Source organism: Podarcis melisellensis, assembly GCF_964234715.1.
Source record: "Podarcis melisellensis genome assembly, chromosome: 2".
Taxonomy (NCBI): domain Eukaryota; kingdom Metazoa; phylum Chordata; class Lepidosauria; order Squamata; family Lacertidae; genus Podarcis; species Podarcis melisellensis.
In genome coordinates this window covers 68,066,916-68,075,221 of record NC_138529.1, presented here as the reverse complement: position 1 = coordinate 68,075,221, position 8,306 = coordinate 68,066,916, and positions in this window count along the sequence as shown.

Sequence of the window (8,306 nt, the reverse complement as noted above, 5' to 3'; positions counted from 1 at the left end):
GTGTCCCTCATAGAATTGAAGAGTTGGAAGGGACCGCAAGGGTCACCTAGTCCAACTCCTTGCAATGCAGGGAACTTTTTCCCAATGTGTAGCTCAAACCCACAACCCTTAGCTCATTTGGTAGAGCATGAGACTCTTAATATAGCTATGACAATTGCCAACATGAAGATAATGGGTTTAAGGCAGCTTTAAAGCATAAGCGTGTGGTAGGGGCTCCCTAAATGTCTGGTGGAATTTTAAAGAGCAACCTCATGAAGCAGTGGCATCGTCTAGATTTGACTGCTTCAGGAGAAAGGTCCCTACTGCAGATTTTAAAAATTGCCTGCTACAAAAGAGTTATGCCACCAGATGGCACCGCTGCAACGCTTAAGCCCAAATTTGAGTGTGGGTAAAAATCCTTTCTGTCAGCTCTGGGTGGCAACTTCTAGGCAGAATGAAATGATGACAGCAGGAAGCAAACTGGTAAAGGGTCGGGATGCACAGAACTGTAGCAGAAAAGCCGACAAATGGCCTTGTGACACCTTAAGAGGTGAGCAGGTTTATCATAGCATAAGCCATGGGTGGGCTAGGGTCCCACAGCATCTGATGGACTCTGGAAGAAGCTTATGCTACAATAAGTCTGTTTTGAAGGTGCCACAACGCTCTTTATTTTGCTGCAACAGTTATTTCTGTTATTGGTGCAGAAAGGGATATTCTGACTGGGCCTTTGCTTGGTACCTTTAGTCCTGCAGTTGGCATTTAATGGGATCTATAATGTCCTAGCCCATTCACCTGATTTGAAACTAACTGAAACAAAATGAATAGCAAGCACAAAATTGAAGTCGCAAATCAGATGGCACTGCAGACATCAATTACCTTATGTGCTGTCTTCTAATTTGTGCTCGTATAAGCTTAACAAACATATGGATAAGCTCTTCAAAAGGCGCTCATATGCTCACATAATCACTGGTGCATTATTGTAGGGGCAAAAACCACCTCCAACATCTGGGAGCATCTCCCTGCAGGCATACAAATCACAAATTAATGTTTTGGGTGCTCATTAAATTGATAGCGCAGAAAATCCCCTAATGCTTTGCTGGCCCCCTATGCTCAGCACTTTGCAAAACACTGAGCTTGGGGCAACAGCCCCTGCACTGTGGATCCCAAATGCCCGTCAGCCAGCTGGCCGTTGGACACCTTGGAAACCTGCACAAGGGAATTTGATGGGTGGGTGGGACAAGTGTGTGATGTCGTAATTATGTCATGTGATTGATAGGTGGGTTGCCTGTCCGCCAGAAAGGTTATCCACCATTTTGGTATATGCAAGGCTGGTCCTTGCCATACATCAGGGCAAGGGAACCTACTCCAGGCAGTACTGGCAATGGTGAAAGGCAGGAATTAATGTTGGCATGGGGTGGTAAGGCTTTTTAAAGCAATGCAGAGTGGAGGGGGCATTGGGAGTTTGCTTCAGGCAGCAAAATGCCTGGGGCTATCACTGTGATGTAGTCATACCAGCAGCCAACCCATACATTCTGTTGCTTTTGCTGTGGCCACACAAAGACGGGGCTGGCCCAGGACATTTTGGCACCTGAGACAAAACTCAGTGCTGTGCAGAATGGCATCGCCATTTGGTCCTCTGTTTCTTTCCTCCTGCTTACTCTGCTCTTCTCCCAAGGCAACATTCAATCCTGGTGCTCATGCATTACTTTGGCGCTAAGAAGTAACTGTCTCCTTTCTCTAATTCTCTTGTTTCCTGAAGCCCAGCAGCAGTAACCCAACCCACGAACTGAAAGAACGCTTCCAAACGGAGTCCTCAGATAGCGTCCTGTCTCCCAAGGTTCTAGCCTGTATCCGTTTCCAAAGTATTTTGGGGTCGTGGCTGTGAAGTCCCATCTGTTTTGGCTCAGTACATATTGTATAGTGACTAGAACCAAGAATCATCTTCTTGGAGGCTGGCTCTGTGTGCCTGGGGGCTTAATAAAAGCAAAAAAAAACAAAAGTGCCCCTCTGTTGCTAGGGGCTGGAGCGGGGGGCCTGTCAGCTTCAGAAGTCATGCCAACAACCCGTCTGTGCACAGCAGTTTCACTGCTGAGGGTCAAAGTCCCATTTGAAGGGAAAGCCCTCTACTCAGTCTCTGGCTAAAGTCACTGCAGCATTTGGCTATGCTGATAAAGAAAATGGGAAAACAGCTGCCTCTACGCTGCTGCCTTTCCAGGTGTCCATGCTAATTGTAAGCAAGGGGGTGTTCTCATCTGATCGAAAAACAGCACTGTTGTCAGGCGATAATCTGGTTCAGGTGTGTGAATGAGAGAGAAAGATTAGTCCAACATCACCTGCTCTTGACATTTCTCCTTTTCTGTGTTTGCATGGAACAGTGATCCTGTTTGCTAACAACCACCAGATTACAATGGTACCTCGGGTAACAAACACTTCAGGTTACAGACTCTGCTAACCCGGAAGTAGTACCTCGGGTTAAGAACTTTACCTCAGGATGAGAATAGAAATTGCGCGGTGGTGGTGGGGTAGCAGCGGGAGGCCCCATTAGCTAAAGTGGTACCTCAGGTTAAGAACAGTTTCAGGTTTCCTTAATAAGAGAGTGGGAAAATATAAAGATCTGTTAGAGCGGAAAACACCATGGTGGCTGTCACCCACTGAAGCATTTTCACTTAAGTCGACCAAAAAAGTAAGCCGGTTGACATATAGAGAGTTGATAACAGAAGAAGAAGGTAAACTCAAACTAAAAGAGTATGATGAGCTGAAAGACTATTTACAAAGTTGGTTACACCACAGGCAATTAAATGAATTTTTTAAAGAAGACAATAAAAAGGGGTTTAGTTATACAATCTCCAGATTTCAAAAAGAAATAGTTGAAGAGAATGTTAAATTGTTTAAAAAAGCATATAATATTTTATTAGAGTGGGAAACCAAAGATAAAGATGTTAATTCAGTTATGAATAAATGGGCTCAGGATGTGGGACACAACATCCAATTTGAAAGTTGGGAAAAATTATGGAAAGTTGATATAAAATTCACAGATTGCATACTATTAAGAGAGAATTACATGAAAATGATGTATAGATGGTATATCACACCAGTGAAAATGGCAAAGATGTTTAGGAAAGGAAATAACAGATGTTGGAGATGTAAGGAAAAGGAAGGAAAATGTTATCATATGTGGTGGGAATGCAAATGCATTAAAAAATATTGGTAAATGATATACAATGAATTGGAAAAAATGTTTAAAATTAATTTTGCCAAACACCCTGAAGCCTTTTTGTTAGGTATCTCAAACCAAGAGCTACCAAAAGAAAAATGGACATTATTTATGTATGCTACAACAGCGGCAAGAATCTTGATTGTACAATATTGGAAGATGGAAGAAATACCATCAAAGGAACAATGGCAAGAAAAGCTGGTGAACTATGCAGAATTGGCTAAGCTAACAGACAAACTATGAGAGAAGGACAAAAAGGACTTCAAAAGAGTCTGGGAACCATTTACAGTATATTTGCAGAAACAACAGAATGGACTGGATTCACTGGTAGGATTTGAATAAACTTTCACAACTTCATTTGAGTAACAGATATTTTAGAGAAATGATAAGGGATTTTATTGCTGTGTAGGAAAAGCAGGATACGATATATAAAACTAAATAACTCAGCAGAGAGGGAGTTGAGGGAAGTCCAGAGGAGTGGAGGGAGAATAATTGTAAATAACATGATGAATGAGATTTGTATCATTAATTGTTATAGAATGAATTAAGTTCATAACCAGAGATACCACTGTACTTCTAAATGTTCATGGGGAATAAATTTATGGCACTCTATAATGCTTCCAAAATTTTGTTGGTTCTGCCAAGGATGGCTTTTTCTTCTAAGCTTTTTGCTCATTGTCAGTGGCAGCACAGTACGCTAGCTCTCTCAACAGCTGCCGGTCCTGAGGCCCTGGCCCATCTTTCTATCTCTCCCAGTGCACACTCACCCAGGATTGCCTTGGGCAAAGGAAGGCACTCTGTTGCCACTAAACTTATGGCACATCTGCAAACTTGGGCATATGATGAGGGAAGGCAAAACAAGGGAGAGAAGAGCATATTGAAACACAGGCGCTTCTCCGTTCTATACAAAAAGCATTCTACTTATTCAAACTTAACTCTGCTGAGTCTGCTGTAATTCTTTCTGAGGGTGCCAGTGTCAGTTGGCCAAAAAACCCTCAAAACTGAGCTAACGATGGCTCCGAGTAAAATGCCATGCTCTGCTCATTGCGAATGGCAAATGCCAACTAACTGAAACATATGCGGAATGTTTACACACTATGTTCCAACATTGAGGCTTACGGGAAACGGCTTGGCTGTGCCATTTTGAAACTGTCCTGCAACACACAGCTAATGCACAAAAGCAGCAGATAATATCTATTCTAAGGATGCTTTGGGATGGGTGCTGATCATTCAAGCAGTTTTTTTATTTGTTTTTGCAGTGTCCACATGCATCAGAATGCCATCTTGCAATTTCTAATCATTTAATCCAAATTAAGACTTGCCACTAAAATTTAGATAGCTTTTTCTTTTTAAAAAGCCTGTTGCCAATGTTACATTTGTGATATCAGGTCTTTGTCTGGAAGTACCCCAGGTCTTGCTCCTGACAGTCCTGAAGGCTAACTTGGTGCCCACTTTGCTTAGAGAAGCAGGGTCGTTCTTAAGTAAAACCAGCATTTTTAGCAGTAGTGTAATTCAGATAAGAGGGACGCAGGTGGCGCTGTGGGTTAAAGCCTCAGCGCCTAGGACTTGCCGATCGAAAGGTCGGCGGTTTGAATCCCTGCAGCGGGGTGCGCTCCCGCTGCTCGGTCCCAGCACCTGCCAACCTAGCAGTTCGAAAGCACCTCCAGGTGCAAGTAGATAAATAGGGACCGCTTACCAGCGGGAAGGTAAACGGCGTTTCCGTGTGCGGCTCTGGCTCGCCAGAGCAGCGATGTCACGCTGGCCACGTGACCCGGAAGTGTCTCCGGACAGCGCTGGCCCCTGGCCTCTTAAGTGAGATGGGCGCACAACCCCAGAGTCTGTCAAGACTGGCCCGTACGGGCAGGGGTACCTTTACCTTTACCTTTAATTCAGATAAGTGGGGGCAGTGCTTCAAGGAACTGTAGAGTTGGAAGGGACCACAAAGGTCATCTAGTTCAAAAGAGAAGAGGTGGGGGGTGCGGGGTGGCAGATTTACTCTTCCTTTGAAGAGCCAGTATGGTGCAGTGGTTAGAGTGCCAGACTAGGACCTGGAAGACCAGTGTTTAATCTCCACTTGGCTATGAAGCTCACTGGGTGACCCTGGGCTAGTCACTGCCTCTCAGCCTTACCTACCTTACAGGGATGTTAAGGGGGTTGAAGAAGAAGGGGAGAACCATGTACACCAACTTGATCTCCTTGGATAAAAAGGTGGCATATAAATGCCCCTTGTCCACGTGTGATAATTATTTGAGCTTCACATTTTATATATATATATGTGAGGGTTTCCACATGACAGTTTATTGGTGTGGCTCATGGGTGCAAGTTTTCTGCACTGTCTGCAGGATCCCATCCTTATCAAAATGGCAGCCTGTATTTTCCTCCCATTAAATCTGGAGGATTACCTGATTATCTGTAGAAACAGTAAATCTGTATTAAATGCGTAGAGAAACGAGATGGCATTTTGACAATGACAATGTTGTGTAGATGCTACACAAAAGTTGGAAGCATCAAGCCTAGAATAAATCGCTGTGAGGAATCACCCTCGTGCTAGTTTTATAAAATGCTTCCTGGGATTTCATGTGGACAATTCACCCTGGGATTCAAGCAAAATATTGTTCCTTTCGAATGCTAATTGCTTTTCCTCTCTGTTTGTTCTGGCTAGCTACAATCTAGATATCTCCTAGTTATCCAGGAGTCATTTACTAATCCCTCTAGACCTCTGTTGTTAACTGCATTTTTGTTCCAGGGAACTTAAAGTTTATATTTGCTGAGCTCAAATATATTGATAGTTGCTCCAAGATAGATGGGTCTGTTGTCTGTTGCCAATGTGGAAGAGTTCACAGTGACTGAGATGACCCTTTACCATTTCAGAAGACTTGACTACTCTTTCTCTGGGTTTGTGACAAGAGAGGCTAAGGCAAGGGACTTATAAAAGGCTGTGGCTGCATATGCACAATGCAATATCCAGGCACCAAGAGACTCCAGGGGTGCCAGCACTTAGGGTTCGGTTTCTTTGGATTAAGATAAATGGAGACTGTGGTGTCTTTAGGATATATGGTTTTATTTACACATTGTACAACCTAGCATAAGACGGAAAGGCTCACACAGCATTAACACACCCACAGATCTTGCTTCCTTATTATGTTTCTGGGGGAGGGGGGGTCCTCAAAACCACAGCTTTGAATTCAGCATCAAGAACAAGCTAGTCAAGCGTCTGTGAGTTCCAGTTTCAGAGCAGGCTAAGAACAAAAGCTGGCTCCCTGGTCTATGGAGGCCTTTCCCTCTCCTGAAAGAACATCATCACCCTGTTGTCTCCATGGCAACATGACCACTCATTAGTCATGCAAATAGCAGGTGCTTATAGACCCAGGTGGGGCTGTTATCTTAACAAAGTGGCTGATCTGACCAACTCAGTGGTTCCCTTCTGCTACAAACTCCCATCTAAGAGATCCTAAGACTTGGTTGGGACAAATGGGCATAATTCAAACCAATCCCCTAGCCCTACAACAATGCATTTTAAGCACATCCCTTCCTCAATCATCCTGTGAACTGTAGTTCACCCCTCACAGAGCTACAATTCCCAAAACCCTTAACAAGCTAAAGCTCCCAGGATTTGGGGAGGAAATGTATGTACTTTAAATGTATGGTGTGTATACAGCCTCTGTGTCAAAACTCTGGGAGAATAAGAGCTTTCTACAATAATCTTGTGGTATACATTGGGAAGGGACGTGGGTGGTGCTGTGGGTTAAACCACAGAGCCTAGGACATGCCGATCAGAAGGTCAGTCCCAGCTCCTGCCAACCTAGCAGTTCGAAAGCACGTCAAAGTGCAAGTAGATAAATAGGTACCGCTCCGGCGGGAAGGTAAACGGCATTTCCGTGCGCTGCTCTGGTTCGCCAGAAGCGGCTTAGTCATGCTGGCCACATGACTCGGAGCTGTACACCGGCTCCCTCAGCCAATAAAGCGAGATGAGCGCTGCAACCCCAGAGGCGGCCACGACTGGACCTAACGGTTAGGGGTCCCTTTACCTTTACCTTATTCATTGGGAGGGCCATAGGTTCAGTATTTTTAGTTTGTAGAACTACTGTAAGATAATGCTTCATGTTTTCATTTTGTTTTTAGATATGCTGTATGCCGCCCAGAGTGGCTGGGGAAACCCAGAAAGATGAGCAGGGTGTAAGTATTATTATTACTTGTCAGTAGTACCACCATCTGACACAGCTGGAAAAAAGTACTTGTCTTTAATTACTGTCTTACTTATTTAATGCTAAGTGTTTCTTATTTACTTCCAAAATATTTTTTCCCTTTTGCCTTTGGATTTAAATAAACTGCATCCACTCTCTTAGGAAGCAGTCTTGTTAAAGGATGTCCAGGCTCATGTAAGCAGTTCCAGTGTCTAAAGAGAAAAGACAAGGGATTGCCCAGACTCCATAGCATCACATAAGCCCTACGTTTTATCCAGAGTGGCCTTAGCATTAATAAAAACCAATGGTGGCAGCCTGACCAACAGTTTGTGGCTTTGTACTGGTAATGGCTCTCTGCAGTTTTACAGTGGCGGCGGCAGTGATTTATTAGATTTTTATCCAGCACTTCTTCCCAAAGGAGTCCAATGATACGTTGTGGAAGCACTGTAATTTTGTTTGTATAGTTGTGTCTCACTCATACTGTGTCTTCCTAAGAGAAAGCAAGTTTAGAGAAGAGGAAACTGGTACTTAAGCATAATAGACAACAGCATATTAGTCCCAGAGATTTAGCACCATGGGGTTAAAATATCTTGGGATAATATATTTCCATCTGAAGATAAAAGCAAAGGGATTTCAAGCCCAAAATGCAGATGCTCCTTCTTAACATCTTGCACTAAATTCTAGACAGTGCTTTATGGGGTATATAATGAACAGATGTTAAGAAACAAGAGTGCTTTTGTTTGTGTCCTTTGAATGTTGACATTTGCTTGGGCTGGGGTGTTTGCTGGAGGTTAATAATACTGTGTTGCACAGATGCTAGTGCATACCTGACTCCAGTGTGTATGTGTTTGTGTTTCTGCCTGTCCCTGTCCCTGTCTCTATAATGAGAGAATCACATTGTCCTAAAACACATTAGTTCAAGTGGAGAA